Genomic DNA, 16,627 nt, shown 5'->3' with positions numbered 1-16,627 from the left:
GATACCCAGGGGTGTAGGAATGGGAAGTTTCAATTAGATGGCCTTAATGGATACCCAGGGGTGTAGGAATGGGAAGTTTCAATTGGATGGCCTAAATGGATACTCAGGGGTGTAGAAATGGGAAGTTTCATTTGAATGGCCTAAATGGATACTCAGGGGTGTAGGAATGGGAAGTTTCAATTGGATGGCCTTAATGAATACCCAGGGGTGTAGGAATGGGAAGTTTCAATTGGATGGCCTAAATGGATACTCAGGGGTGTAGGAATGGGAAGTTTCAATTGGATGGCCTAAATGGATACTCAGGGGTGTAGGAATGGGAAGTTTCAATTGGATGGCCTTAATGAATACCCAGGGGTGTAGGAATGGGAAGTTTCAATTGGATGGCCTAAATGGATACTCAGGGGTGTAGGAATGGGAAGTTTCATTTGGATTTCCTAAATGGATACCCAGGGGTGTAGGAATGGGAAGTTTCAATTGGATGGCCTTAATGGATACCAGGGGTGTAGGAATGGGAAGTTTCAATTGGATGGCCTTAATGGATACCAGGGGTGTAGGAATGGGAAGTTTCAATTAGATGGCCTAAATGGATACTCAGGGGTGTAGGAATGGGAAGTTTCAATTGGATGGCCTAAATGGATACTCAGGGGTGTAGGAATGGGAAGTTTCAATTGGATGGCCTTAATGGATACTCAGAGGTGTAGGAATGGGAAGTTTCATTTGGATTTCCTAAATGGATACCCAGGGGTGTAGGAATGGGAAGTTTCAATTAGATGGCCTTAATGGATACCCAGGGGTGTAGGAATGGGAAGTTTCAATTGGATGGCCTAAATGGATACTCAGGGGTGTAGGAATGGGAAGTTTCAATTGGATGGCCTAAATGGATACTCAGGGGTGTAGGAATGGGAAGTTTCAATTGGATGGCCTTAATGAATACCCAGGGGTGTAGGAATGGGAAGTTTCAATTGGATGGCCTAAATGGATACTCAGGGTTGTAGGAATGGGAAGTTTCATTTGGATTTCCTAAATGGATACCCAGGGGTGTAGGAATGGGAAGTTTCAATTGGATGGCCTTAATGGATACCAGGGGTGTAGGAATGGGAAGTTTCAATTGGATGGCCTTAATGGATACCAGGGGTGTAGGAATGGGAAGTTTCAATTAGATGGCCTAAATGGATACTCAGGGGTGTAGGAATGGGAAGTTTCAATTGGATGGCCTAAATGGATACTCAGGGGTGTAGGAATGGGAAGTTTCAATTGGATGGCCTTAATGGATACTCAGAGGTGTAGGAATGGGAAGTTTCATTTGGATTTCCTAAATGGATACCCAGGGGTGTAGGAATGGGAAGTTTCAATTAGATGGCCTTAATGGATACCCAGGGGTGTAGGAATGGGAAGTTTCAATTGGATGGCCTTAATGGATACTCAGGGGTGTAGGAATAAGAAGTTTCATTTGGATTTCCTAAATGGATACCCAGGGGTGTAGGAATGGGAAGTTTCAATTAATGGCCTTAATGGATACCCAGGGGTGTAGGAATGGGAAGTTTCAATTGGATGGCCTTAATGGATACTCAGGGGTGTAGGAATAAGAAGTTTCATTTGGATTTCCTAAATGGATACCCAGGGGTGTAGGAATGGGAAGTTTCAATTAGATGGCCTTAATGGATACCCAGGGGTGTAGGAATGGGAAGTTTCAATTGGATGGCCTAAATGGATACTCAGGGGTGTAGAAATGGGAAGTTTCATTTGAATGGCCTAAATGGATACTCAGGGGTGTAGGAATGGGAAGTTTCAATTGGATGGCCTTAATGAATACCCAGGGGTGTAGGAATGGGAAGTTTCAATTGGATGGCCTAAATGGATACTCAGGGGTGTAGGAATGGGAAGTTTCAATTGGATGGCCTAAATGGATACTCAGGGGTGTAGGAATGGGAAGTTTCAATTGGATGGCCTTAATGAATACCCAGGGGTGTAGGAATGGGAAGTTTCAATTGGATGGCCTAAATGGATACTCAGGGGTGTAGGAATGGGAAGTTTCAATTGGATGGCCTAAATGGATACTCAGGGGTGTAGGAATGGGAAGTTTCAATTGGATGGCCTTAATGAATACCCAGGGGTGTAGGAATGGGAAGTTTCAATTGGATGGCCTAAATGGATACTCAGGGGTGTAGGAATGGGAAGTTTCAATTGGATGGCCTAAATGGATACTCAGGGGTGTAGGAATGGGAAGTTTCAATTGGATGGCCTTAATGAATACCCAGGGGTGTAGGAATGGGAAGTTTCAATTGGATGGCCTTAATGGATACTCAGGGGTGTAGGAATAAGAAGTTTCATTTGGATTTCCTAAATGGATACCCAGGGGTGTAGGAATGGGAAGTTTCAATTAATGGCCTTAATGGATACCCAGGGGTGTAGGAATGGGAAGTTTCAATTGGATGGCCTTAATGGATACTCAGGGGTGTAGGAATAAGAAGTTTCATTTGGATTTCCTAAATGGATACCCAGGGGTGTAGGAATGGGAAGTTTCAATTAGATGGCCTTAATGGATACCCAGGGGTGTAGGAATGGGAAGTTTCAATTGGATGGCCTAAATGGATACTCAGGGGTGTAGAAATGGGAAGTTTCATTTGAATGGCCTAAATGGATACTCAGGGGTGTAGGAATGGGAAGTTTCAATTGGATGGCCTTAATGAATACCCAGGGGTGTAGGAATGGGAAGTTTCAATTGGATGGCCTAAATGGATACTCAGGGGTGTAGGAATGGGAAGTTTCAATTGGATGGCCTAAATGGATACTCAGGGGTGTAGGAATGGGAAGTTTCAATTGGATGGCCTTAATGAATACCCAGGGGTGTAGGAATGGGAAGTTTCAATTGGATGGCCTAAATGGATACTCAGGGGTGTAGGAATGGGAAGTTTCAATTGGATGGCCTAAATGGATACTCAGGGGTGTAGGAATGGGAAGTTTCAATTGGATGGCCTTAATGAATACCCAGGGGTGTAGGAATGGGAAGTTTCAATTGGATGGCCTAAATGGATACTCAGGGGTGTAGCAATGGGAAGTTTCAATTGGATGGCCTAAATGGATACTCAGGGGTGTAGGAATGGGAAGTTTCAATTGGATGGCCTTAATGAATACCCAGGGGTGTAGGAATGGGAAGTTTCAATTGGATGGCCTAAATGGATACTCAGGGGTGTAGGAATGGGAAGTTTCAATTGGATGGCCTTAATGGATACCAGGGGTGTAGGAATGGGAAGTTTCAATTAGATGGCCTAAATGGATACTCAGGGGTGTAGGAATGGGAAGTTTCAATTGGATGGCCTAAATGGATACTCAGGGGTGTAGGAATGGGAAGTTTCAATTGGATGGCCTTAATGAATACCCAGGGGTGTAGGAATGGGAAGTTTCATTTGGATTTCCTAAATGGATACCCAGGGGTGTAGGAATGGGAAGTTTCAATTGGATGGCCTAAATGGATACTCAGGGGTGTAGGAATGGGAAGTTTCAATTGGATGGCCTTAATGAATACCCAGGGGTGTAGGAATGGGAAGTTTCAATTGGATGGCCTTAATGGATACTCAGGGGTGTAGGATTAAGAAGTTTCATTTGGATTTCCTAAATGGATACCCAGGGGTGTAGGAATGGGAAGTTTCAATTGGATGGCCTTAATGGATACTCAGGGGTGTAGGATTAAGAAGTTTCATTTGGATTTCCTAAATGGATACCCAGGGGTGTAGGAATGGGAAGTTTCAATTGGATGGCCTTAATGGATACTCAGGGGTGTAGGATTAAGAAGTTTCATTTGGATTTCCTAAATGGATACCCAGGGGTGTAGGAATGGGAAGTTTCAATTAGATGGCCTTAATGGATACCCAGGGGTGTAGGAATGGGAAGTTTCAATTGGATGGCCTTAATGGATACTCAGGGGTGTAGGAATAAGAAGTTTCATTTGGATTTCCTAAATGGATACCCAGGGGTGTAGGAATGGGAAGTTTCAATTAGATGGCCTTAATGGATACCCAGGGGTGTAGGAATGGGAAGTTTCAATTGGATGGCCTAAATGGATACTCAGGGGTGTAGAAATGGGAAGTTTCATTTGAATGGCCTAAATGGATACTCAGGGGTGTAGGAATGGGAAGATTCATTTGGATGGCCTAATCGGAAAATTTCAGTTACAGAGAATACAAAAGTTTGAGATATAAAAAAAATTCAAGAATAACAATTGTAAGTCTTGAGGGAGGGAATTCCAAATGGAGAGGGTGCGGTGTGTAAAATGGCGGTTGCGGTATGAAGGGTTGACGTGAGGTAGGAATAGTTCTTTTTTGTGTCCGTGGGTGGAAGTCAAATGTGGGCACTCGAAAAAATTTCCTTCGTGTAGTAATATCACTTCGTAGCTTTGGCCATGGCTGCCATTTTAGGGGCATGTTTTTCTTTATGAAAAAAAGCATCGGTGACGTTGCGTGACGTCACACTGATACTACTCAATTACCATTAATCTCAAAAAGTTAAAAAAAAAAACCCCTTTAATCAGTGGGAAGAGAACTCAACGCGGAAGGAGTTGTTCCGAGTGCGAATCGGGCTCCTCTTGTTGCGAGGTGAAAGTAATAACTATTCCGCAACCACATTTCAAATGTAGAAGTTCTAAAAATCTGTACACCGATTACAAGGCTATGAAACTGTGTACAGACTTTGGTAATGCTAAACTGAAATCAGTTGCGTAATTACTTAAGTATAAGCTTGTACGGGAATTACAGTAAATGATCAGTCACTCTCGGGAATTTGAAACATAGCCCGGGGTTGGACTAGCCCTCTAAATTCTGTCTAATCGTCTTCATGTCCCAATATCATGGCAATGAATTCAATTAATTGTTGTTTCATACGATTTACAAATTTAACCCTCTATTAAAAAGAGATTTCTTCTAGGTTCATATCTCTTATGATTCCTTTACTTTTAACGTATTTTTAACGAATTATTCTTACTTAAAACATAAGAAATTAGTAATTAAAGACTATTTATATGTGAAATCACGCTTATTTCAGTGTCAACTTTTTTTGTGGAAGTATCTCTTTAAAATAGTTGCCTAATTTACAAATAATTTTACTCTCGAGTGTTTTTGGGATTTGCTTATTTGGTTTGACAGAAATTTCATCGTTAATTTCTGAGCCAGTAGTGTTTGTTAAGGCGGAAGTAAGTGGTTTTGTGTTTCTGGGAAAAAATAAGAGATGGCGCTGAAACACGTCTCTTGCTGGTGTTGTCAGAAAAAATATTTTTATTTCAATTTCACGTGATTTAGTTAAGCTCATTGTACTGTTAAAAATGAAAGCTGCGCGCGTGCATTTAAAAAACGTACTCGCGCTGAAATATTAGCTCGCGGAATGAAACGATACTTTAGCTCGTTACATTTGAATTTTACTATTTTTTAAGAAAGTCGCTCACCAAGAACGTAGCGACTTCGCGCGTCAGTTAGGCTAATTACTAAAAAATACAGTTTTAATTGAATATAAAATTAGTTCCTTGGGCTAGCGGTGCCATTTTCAATCGTAAACTAGATTTATGTCAAACCTATGGAGAGCAGTTTTAATTTTAAAAATCGCTCCACTAGTTAAAGCAAGTGTCGGCTCTAGGTGAAGTAGCTCTTTTTTCGACAGATGTCGCTAGCGTCGAAATAAAAACAAGATGCTGAAGCTACATTTCGACCTAAAAGGTGGGACATAAAAGTATGCTTCGCGTTGATTGGCTCGTTTGTAAATTTGTCAATAACTTCAATTATAGTAATTGTTTACAATGTATTTTATATGGGATATTTAATTTAGGTTAAAGTTAACTAAGTAGAGTAAAAGTGGTCTAAGTATAACCAAGAATGTATTGAAGTGACTAAGAATATTGGACTACAGGATTCTGATTCCCATCCTCGCAGCCTTTGTAGCTTAAATTCGTCTGCTTTCCCATTCAAGTTTGCTATATGGTATGACCTTGAATGCGCCTTAAATGCAGACGAACGTTCTCCACAAAAGCTGTGAAGATGGTACCAGGTTAATGCTATGCCGAAATATTCTTAGTAACTTCAATACATTCTTGGTATAACACTCTATAATGGCTCTCTGACGACGTTATTGTTTCACTATTTTGAATTTTAGCCTCCGTTCCCATTAATAGATGGCTCCATGCTCTCCACGAAAGTCATTTTTTTCGAAGATTCGAATAGATTCATGGCCATCTCTAATAACAGGGGCCTTTTCATAATACAAGTGGCAATGATAGAGCCGACAGTTGCTATAAGAATTTTTCAAACCCGCTAGACCCGCCAGTTTCCAAATACTATAGTTTGTAAAATATTTAAAATTAAATATTAAAAATAATCATTGACTATAGTTAAGGTTTCTAACCAAATTATGCAAAAATCTGAGGTTTAATATCCTAATTATTGTAGAATTTGGTAGTGTCGTAGGAACGTCTTCTAGAGTTATTGCTGACTTCCCCCTTAAATCAATATTAGGTTTGAAGACTGACTTATATCGTAATTATTTAATTCGTTTCATAATTTATTTATCAATGCTCAGATTATTTTAATACAAGTTTTTTGTTTAGGGAAGGCTCAAATTACCTTTAATTTTTTTATTGAGCGGAGCGAACGAGCGAAGCGAGTGAGTGGAGCTCTCACTGTGGTGACTTCAATGGGAAAGTTGGCTGTGTGTGTGTGTGTGTGTGTGAGGGTATGTGTGTGTGTCGCACTTGGGGGAGAAGAGAAAGGGACTCTGAACGAGACGGTGAAGAGAGAGGGAGCCGCGAGAGAGGGGGGGACAAGAAAAGAGAGGGGGGGGGGACAAGGCACTGCCGTTCAGGATATAATTTAAGCGAAAAATAAAGAGTGGAGCGGCTTTTAAAAGTAAACAATAAGAGCGGCTTATCCGCCAAAAAAAAAGAACTAGAAAGACTTAAAATACTAATGTTGTAATTGTACTATTTGTACTAATAAACTGTTTGTAGCTTAGTAAAATTCGTTTAGTTTTCTTTTGGTATTAATGTTCAATTAACATAAATACGACATTACAAAAGTTATACAACTCTTCGACAACTCCGTAATTCACGATTATCGTAGCGCCCACGCTCCGCTCAAGTCTTTGTCGAGAATGCCGGCTCCGGGTTTTGAGACGTCCTAGTATAATTTTATTAACGAAATTATTGGTATAACCTCTATGGCTATGACCAGGTTGAGTACGTTATTAAGGTAAGGCATGGGTGACGTATTATATACGTCATGCTCAGTGGCGTAGCTGAGAACTCAGAGGCCCCCCCGCAAAAATCTCTATGAGGCCCCCCCTTTTTAATTTTTTTATGGTTAGCGGGGCCCCTCCAAAACTCGAGGCCCCCCTTGAAGCTTGAGGCCCCCCCCCCCGCAACGCTGGCCCAGCGGACCAACAGTTTCGCCACTGGTCATGCTGCCAAGTCCCTATTATTGCAGGTGACAGGAAGGTGGTTGCCAATCTGGCCATCCTTACTCGCGATCCAACAGGCTCCCCTACACTTACAATTAATACTTTTCGCGGGTTCTAGCAACCTCTGAGATATCAAGGTAGTGTAGTCCTTTGAAGTTATTTTACTCTAATTATGTTCACAGACGAATGAAATATTCTCCAAAATGCATCTTCTCAACATAATCCTCGAAAAAATGTTGCATTTTCGGAATGACGTCACTTTAAGCATAGCAACTTCCGTCACAGACTTTTTGATGATTTTTTCAGAAGAACGAATTCGTAGCTAATTGCTCGTGGGTGTGGTTTGTCTTCGTTGCCATGGTAAAGCGTTTAGGTCGGCCATGACATTAAGACGCCCATGGCGGTCACGTGATGTTTTCGCAGGATTAGTGGCGTTTCATCTCGTGATCTGTGACGTAGAATAATGTCATGACGGCAGTGGCGTAGACAAGGGATCCAGACCCCCCCCCCCTTTGGCCTACCTTTGACTGTACTAGATTTCCACCCCCGTCTCGATCCCCCTTTTAACATTCATATACTTGTTTTGGCTGTGCTAGAAACTTCCGGCAAAGCAAATCAGAGTAACCGGAAACGGTTACCGCAACCCAGTCCCTCTTTAAAAACGAGAGGCGCAAAAGTTCCACTAGACGGCGCTACACCTCCATTCCTGGGGCTTTATATTCTTTGGCATAAGTCGCGTGATAGAAGCAGTACCGTATTAACCCATGACACGGCCCTTAGGCTTCGAGCTTATTTGGGCCCCTCGACCCCTCAACATCCCCCTCCCCCTTGTGATGCATGGGCCTCTGCTTGGTCCCTGCTCTTGGTGGCCCGGTGGGCAGTGCCGTAACTAGCTCTTATTGCAAAGTTCAATTTTTGGGCCCCTTATTTTTTAGGTAAATTATTAAGAACGAATTGTGCACGGAAAATAATTAAGATTGAAATTTTATGGTACAAGTTTGTGAGCGTGATTTTCGACGGTGAGAATAATGGTGGTTCTATGCATACACATATGAAATTGTAATGTAATTTTTAACCGAGCTCCAGGTCATTTGGCGTCTATAAATTCAAATTATATAGGGTATTTACTAATTTCATTGCCCTTTTTTGATATTTACTGAATTTAGTAAATATTTGAAATTTATTGGCCGAGCGAGCGAGGTGTTAGGCTTAAATAATATTCATAATTGATTTATAAGGGCCACACCGACGTTTACTAAAATCTGGTTAAAAATTCCTCTTGAGTATTTTCGTACTTTTTCAGAACTATTTCCAAAAGTAAACCCGAGGAGCAGATCACTTTCTTGACTAAAATCATGATTAAATATAGTTAAAATAAAATCTTCAGCTTTGGCTGTACAAAAAATTAAAATTATTAATATATTATTAAATTTGAAATCATGATTATTAGGACACCCTGCAACCTAGGAGCAACCAACACAAGGAGAACGCAGCTTGCCTTTAATCACGCTAACGCAGTGTTGTGTACAAATTTTATTGGACGAACCTTTACGCTGAACGTTTTACGAAAAGGGGGAAGACAATTTCCAAATTTTCCACTTCCGACGGCAGGCGCTAAAGCGTCTAACCAATGAAAACTGTTTACAAGAAAATGAACGACTTTTGACGGGTTGCGTTCTCCTTGAGTGGGGTGCTGTGTTTGTTGCTCATAGCTGCAACAGAGTGACCTGCAACTCGGGAAACCTCTAAAACTCAAACGACGGCGTTCAACTTTAATAGCCGCCGTCAGTTCCATTAATTTAGTTTGCTAGGTGGTGCCTTGGGTATTAGCCTAGCTGATTATTATTATATCAAACATAATTTTACTCTCGGAAATCGGGTCCTAGGCATAGTTGCGTACCTACAGCTTTTGGGCACTCTCTCCTCACCCTTAATACACCTGAAATAATAAGGGCCCCCTAACTTAAAGGGCCTGCTGTACCGTAGCTACATTACTGCCTGGGTCTGTCCTAACAAATCAATTGGATACCCGGGCACCGGTAGTTCACAAAACACTAAAAAATAGGACGATCAAGAGAAGTTTAATTGAATCAAGGGCTTAATTATGTATAGTGCAGAGCTGAATTTGCTGTGTTACCAGAACATTGTGAGTCGTAAATTTCGTGATATGATATTGATCGCTTTAAAGGGAATATAATCTCCGGTATTTGGTGTGGAACACCAACATTTCCAACATTGTCCGCTTCCTCGTATGGGTTTAGATATTTTGCCGCTTCTTCGTGAATTTTTGCTAATTGTAAGGGGTCTTTCATAAATAACGCGTTGAGGTTATATTCCCTTTCAAATATTTGACAATGTTTGAACTTTCAATTTTATCTCAAAACATTAAGCTTCATTTACTGCTACTATAGGGCCCTAAGGGGTCCAGTTTATTTTCAGTGACGGCTTAATTTGTAATTTAAAAGGCGGTCAAAAAATTAAACTAGCATTTTAAAACTATTAAATTCCCTTAAAATAATTGAAATTTTTGAATCTGTTCCACTGCACCGAATCCCATTCGACCGAACCCAATCCCATTCGACCGAAAACGCCACACTTTGGCGGATTTAGGACTCGGTCTAGTGGGATTGTCAAATTCGACCGAAAAACCCGCACTTCTCCGGGTTTAGGATTCGGTTTTATCCGTTTCAGCATCTGTCAGAACATCATGCAGTGTTACCTAACCTAACCTAACAGACTTAAAAATATTTTAAAACGCTTCCATAAAAAATCAAAAGGAGTAAAAAGAAAAACTATTTTTTTTTGCGGTCGTTCAATTGTGAATATTGCGTCGGTCGATTAGAAAAATACAAAACCCGCCTTTGGGCTAATTTCATCAAAAACATTGGCGGAATTCGGTCTAATGGGAATTCGGTCGAATGGGATTCGGCGCAATGGGAAGATACCAAATTTTTTTAATGGGCAAAGAAATTGAAATGTAGAGGGTGCCACCACAGCTTCGAAAAACTAATTTTACATATTGGATTTTAACCTCGTTTATGGGCCCCCCTTAGCTTCTGGGCCCTGTGCGGCCGCGCCTGTCGCACCTGCCTAGTTACGACACTGCCGGTGGGCTCTTGGCTTCAGCCTAATCAGCCTTATGAATAATATGTTGCACTGTATTTAGGTCTGATATTTCGATATTAACAATATTATATAGTAACCAGTCTACGGGTCAAATGTTTCAATGCTCCTGCGTCAGCGACATTACCTAATAGCTCAATTTCATTGGTTGTATTTCAATTAGTTGTACACCCCAAAATAGCTCACCTACCCGAAAAAAAGTTCACACTGCTTCATTAGTTTGCCCACCAAACTAGTTGGCTTTTAAAGGTTGAAGATTCTGGACGCCCCGTCATTTAAATACACATATTACAAAATCTAGCGCTACAATTCCCCATCTGTGAACAATATGTTAAAGATACCCTGGCGCTATGGATAAAATAAACAAATGTCCTTCTAAAATTCTCTAGATAATTTCATTCAACTTACGCATGAAATTGAATCATATTAGATGTACAAAAAAAATAATAATAAATAAATAATAATCAGCTAGGCTAATACCCACGGCACCACCTTAGACCTAAGTCATCGATCGACTTAACCAGCGCAATGGTCACAATTGTATTTAGAAAGCCGTTCTCAGCGTCTCTTCCATCACATCCTAACTCAAAGCCTAAAGTATGTCCATTCCCATATTTTTAGAGCGTTTAATGCGAGGTCTAATGTTTGTTCTATCGAAAGTTTTTTCTAATTGGAAATAAGATTACCAGCATGGCAGCCATAGCCAAGGGTATGGCGTGACGTCATGCTGTTAAATCCCTATTGCATTAAACGTCACTCGGTGTCTGATTTGCGTTTATTCTGCTGATGCCTTGGCTATTAACCTTACTGAATATTATGATTATTCATTCTGGTTGGGAAATCTTTTATCCCGGCTTTGTATCACCCAACCAGAACTATTATCAAGGACAGAGTTGGGTGTTAAATGTGTTGAAATGTATTCACAGAGACGCAAAAAATATCAATAGCTCGGCTAAGTGAACTAAATTAACCCATAATTGTCATTTCAATGATTTCATCTGTTGACATTGTTTACCAGTAATATAATATGGAATTGTAGGCCCTAACTTATCCTAAAATGATTTCATTTATAGTTTTTAAATATCGCTTAAAATAATGTTAAAAGTTTATTTTGTAATAAAGCAGTTAATATTTATTACCAAAAGGTTTAAATTTACGCCATCTAATGGTTTGGTCCCAAATGTTTGTTTTATGAATGTGGTTATTCTGTATCTGTTTTTCAAGTTCCTTTACGCTAAAAAATCAAGAAGCTACAGTTAGTAGAAAAACACCAAGCTACAGTTTCTTCACCATATAACTTTGACAAAACCCTTGGGGCTCTCGCCGTAGTAAAAAGAGACATTCAAATTGTATACGCATTTCCTTTCTCTACCGTATGTCAGCTGCCATCTAGCGGCGACGTGTAGCACTAGAATTATTTCAACGCTTCGACATTTCCCCTTAGGCGAGAGAGGAACAAAATCAACTGAGGCGCTTTCACCGTGACGCTGGCGCATACTATTGACTTGTAGAGCTCGTATCAACGTGGTCCGTTGGTCTAGGGGTATGATTCTCGCTTAGGGTGCGAGAGGTCCCGGGTTCAAATCCCGGACGGACCCTGAAATTTTTTCTAGTTTTTATATAAATTAATTTTTGCATTTAATGCCCCACTACTTGTAAAATAAGACGATAAGTTTAATAAATAAACAAATTATTATATAATATTTTGAATACGTTATTATACTTAATACCTTATTACAAGTAAATTTATTAATAAAAATAAGTAAAAATTAAATAATATAATATAATAATTATAAGTGTTTCCATTGTGGAATTTCTAAAAGAGCTTACGACTAATCCATTTTTTATTATTATGAGGAAGGTAACTAGTTTTAAAGTGGGCTTTTAAAGTAGCTTTGAAAATGAGATTAATACTCCACCCAAAACACCCTAAAAACGCAAATTATCCTCATAAATAATGAAATACAATTTTTACGCATGGCTCGTTGGTCTAGGGGTATGATTCTCGCTTTGGGTGCGAGAGGTCCCGGGTTCAAATCCCGGACGGGCCCATATTTATTTTTCTACAACCCGCAAAAGTAAAATATAAATTGCTTTATACACGACTAAAATACCTAAAATTTTTCCCACAGTGAAATGTAGCGTGTGCTAAGGGAATTTCACAACGAAATATTGTTTACATCAAAGCGAAAAGCTAGTGACTCGTCTCAAGGTAAAATAAAGAGTTTTTAGGCTGCTTAGAATTCAAACTACCTCCTTCTACCAGATAAATTATTAGTTAACATTTATCAGTCGAATATGGGAAGCTGGCTCAAGAATGAATTTATTTATTTTTAGGTAGAATGACTATCGGCGGGACATCATGGTCGAATTTTCCCCCGGCACGAGGGGAGGGGGGGGGGAGGATAAACGTCTCAGGTAACCTATGAGATATGGAGACTAGGCACTCCGTAGGTTTGGCCATGGCCGCCATTGTGGTCATATTTTTCTCCCCACGATAAAAAATATTGAAAAAAAACTGTGACGTAGAACTGATTTGATTTTTTTAAAGGGGGAAGGAACTTACTATTATCATGGAAGAAGGTTTCTTTTCGCTTGATTTCAGAGTAGGGCTATGACGACATTTTACTCCGATTCTGTGGTCGGAGTATAAACATTATTCCAAAATGGCTGCCGGTGTTCTTTTTGGCAGATAAATTCCGGCTAGCAGACGACAAAATCCAATTTACTCTCTTTACGCCCAAGGGGGTCTCATGTACGAAAATAAATGCTATTGGCCGAACCAGGTGACGTCACTTGTAACTTTGAGAAGCCTAGCATTTTCCGAACCAGTGACGTCATGTACTACAGTAGAAGGCTGAGTAACAGACCTAGAATCAGACGACGGGTAAATCAAAGCCCCCTTTTCGAGGCAACCTTTTCTAGTCCAAATTTTACCAACCTTGTTTACGCCTTCTTTTCAGAAGGAGTCAAAAGAGTAGCCCAGGCCCGTCTTAAGACCTTTTGGGGCTCTGGGCTAAATTATTTTTTAAGACCTTTGCGAACCCCAACGGTCAGCCTTTGTATGTCCGTTGCCTAAATTCAACTAAAAAACAAAACTTTTAAATTTCAAAAGTATAACGTGGGCCTACTGAAAATAAGATTTTTACTGGTTTTAGAAATTGTTGGTACCGTATGATACGCGATGTGACGATGAGTCAAATTACTTTAGACGTAACTAAAAGATAGATAATATTAAATGAGCATAAATAAATAATATTTAACCAACTAAACCCTTATCCCTAGAGTAGAGGCTGTATGGCTGGCCTTTCCAGGGCCCCAAAACTGGCTGGGGGCCCTGGGCTGTAGCCCATTTAGCCCATGCCTTAAGACGGCCCTGGAGTAGCCCTAATACTCCGGAACAAGCGAGTAGATTATGGGACTCACTGCATTGCGCGTAGCAGTGTTGCCATAATTGGTAAAATTGTACTTTCAAATTCTGAGTACAAAAGTACATTTTAGGTTTTTTTTAAAGGCATTTTGTTACGTTTTAAAATTTGGTGGTTCTTCCAAAACCATCAAAATATGATAAAAACGACTTTTAAAGAGCTGCTGACTAGTTTAGATTTCCAATGATATACAAAATTTGGCTTTTGAGACTCACATGCTCAAAGTTACCAAAATTAGGTTGTACCCCATTTCAATTTAAAATTGAAACATTTCTGCAAAAATATAGATTTAAGTGACATCTGTTGAAACTAGTAGGTATTAAAAATATACCGAAATAGGTGGCGCCCTGTTTTTTATAGCAAAAGTACCTTTCCGTATTTTTTAAAGGTATATTTAGAAAATATCTAGTGGCAACACTAGCACGTAGGTAATAGCGTTTACCCACTTCCTGTCGGAACTCCGAAAAAATTAGCTCCATAGATACCATGGTAACCAACTATGGATAGCGCCCTACAGCAAACGATGGAGACAGATTTTTCGGAGGTCACGTGCCGGAAGCGTAAATCGGCGGCTCCGGCCTCCAGTCTCCAGTCTCCGAGATCGAAGCCCTGCAATTTCTTTGGATACTAGAGGCCTCGAGTTGCGATGGAGACTGGTGACCTGGAGACTGAAGGCCTCGAGTGGCGATGGAGACTGGAGACTGAAGGCCTTAAGTCGTGATGGAGACCGAAGGCCTTAAGTCGTGATGGAGACTGAAGGCCTTAAGTCGTGATGGAGACCGAAGGCCTTAAGTCGTGATGGAGACCGAAGGCCTTAAGTCGTGATGGAGACCGAAGGCCTTAAGTCGTGATGGAGACCGAAGGCCTTAAGTCGTGATGGAGACCGAAGGCCTTAAGTCGTGATGGAGACCGAAGGCCTTAAGTCGTGATGGAGACCGAAGGCCTTAAGTCGTGATGGAGACCGAAGGCCTTAAGTCGTGATGGAGACCGAAGGCCTTAAGTCGTGATGGAGACCGAAGGCCTTAAGTCGTGATGGAGACCGAAGGCCTTAAGTCGTGATGGAGACCGAAGGCCTTAAGTCGTGATGGAGACCGAAGGCCTTAAGTCGTGATGGAGACCGAAGGCCTTAAGTCGTGATGGAGACCGAAGGCCTTAAGTCGTGATGGAGACCGAAGGCCTTAAGTCGTGATGGAGACCGAAGGCCTTAAGTCGTGATGGAGACCGAAGGCCTTAAGTCGTGATGGAGACCGAAGGCCTTAAGTCGTGATGGAGACCGAAGGCCTTAAGTCGTGATGGAGACCGAAGGCCTTAAGTCGTGATGGAGACCGAAGGCCTTAAGTCGTGATGGAGACCGAAGGCCTTAAGTCGTGATGGAGACCGAAGGCCTTAAGTCGTGATGGAGACCGAAGGCCTTAAGTCGTGATGGAGACCGAAGGCCTTAAGTCGTGATGGAGACCGAAGGCCTTAAGTCGTGATGGAGACCGAAGGCCTTAAGTCGTGATGGAGACCGAAGGCCTTAAGTCGTGATGGAGACCGAAGGCCTTAAGTCGTGATGGAGACCGAAGGCCTTAAGTCGTGATGGAGACCGAAGGCCTTAAGTCGTGATGGAGACCGAAGGCCTTAAGTCGTGATGGAGACCGAAGGCCTTAAGTCGTGATGGAGACCGAAGGCCTTAAGTCGTGATGGAGACCGAAGGCCTTAAGTCGTGATGGAGACCGAAGGCCTTAAGTCGTGATGGAGACCGAAGGCCTTAAGTCGTGATGGAGACCGAAGGCCTTAAGTCGTGATGGAGACCGAAGGCCTTAAGTCGTGATGGAGACCGAAGGCCTTAAGTCGTGATGGAGACCGAAGGCCTTAAGTCGTGATGGAGACCGAAGGCCTTAAGTCGTGATGGAGACCGAAGGCCTTAAGTCGTGATGGAGACCGAAGGCCTTAAGTCGTGATGGAGACCGAAGGCCTTAAGTCGTGATGGAGACCGAAGGCCTTAAGTCGTGATGGAGACCGAAGGCCTTAAGTCGTGATGGAGACCGAAGGCCTTAAGTCGTGATGGAGACCGAAGGCCTTAAGTCGTGATGGAGACCGAAGGCCTTAAGTCGTGATGGAGACCGAAGGCCTTAAGTCGTGATGGAGACCGAAGGCCTTAAGTCGTGATGGAGACCGAAGGCCTTAAGTCGTGATGGAGACCGAAGGCCTTAAGTCGTGATGGAGACCGAAGGCCTTAAGTCGTGATGGAGACCGAAGGCCTTAAGTCGTGATGGAGACCGAAGGCCTTAAGTCGTGATGGAGACCGAAGGCCTTAAGTCGTGATGGAGACCGAAGGCCTTAAGTCGTGATGGAGACCGAAGGCCTTAAGTCGTGATGGAGACCGAAGGCCTTAAGTCGTGATGGAGACCGAAGGCCTTAAGTCGTGATGGAGACCGAAGGCCTTAAGTCGTGATGGAGACCGAAGGCCTTAAGTCGTGATGGAGACCGAAGGCCTTAAGTCGTGATGGAGACCGAAGGCCTTAAGTCGTGATGGAGACCGAAGGCCTTAAGTCGTGATGGAGACCGAAGGCCTTAAGTCGTGATGGAGACCGAAGGCCTTAAGTCGTGATGGAGACCGAAGGCCTTAAGTCGTGATGGAGACCGAAGGCCTTAAGTCG

General features: G+C 41.8%; 2 non-coding genes across 2 annotated transcripts; both read left to right on the top strand.

Annotated features, from left to right (window-relative positions):
• The first annotated feature begins 12,083 nt into the window (after positions 1-12,083).
• Positions 12,084-12,155, top strand: TRNAP-AGG (transfer RNA proline (anticodon AGG)). Its single transcript has one exon. It is a non-coding gene; the product is annotated as a tRNA-Pro (tRNA).
• Positions 12,156-12,536: 381 nt separating this feature from the next.
• TRNAP-UGG (transfer RNA proline (anticodon UGG)) lies at positions 12,537-12,608 on the top strand. Its single transcript has one exon. It is a non-coding gene; the product is annotated as a tRNA-Pro (tRNA).
• Positions 12,609-16,627: the final 4,019 nt, after the last annotated feature.

The sequence above is a fragment of the Leiobunum rupestre genome, chromosome 8, assembly GCF_980474605.1.
Source record: "Leiobunum rupestre chromosome 8, qqLeiRupe1.1.hap1, whole genome shotgun sequence".
In the NCBI taxonomy this organism is placed as follows: domain Eukaryota; kingdom Metazoa; phylum Arthropoda; class Arachnida; order Opiliones; family Sclerosomatidae; genus Leiobunum; species Leiobunum rupestre.
This window is presented reverse-complemented; position numbering and strand designations above follow the sequence as displayed.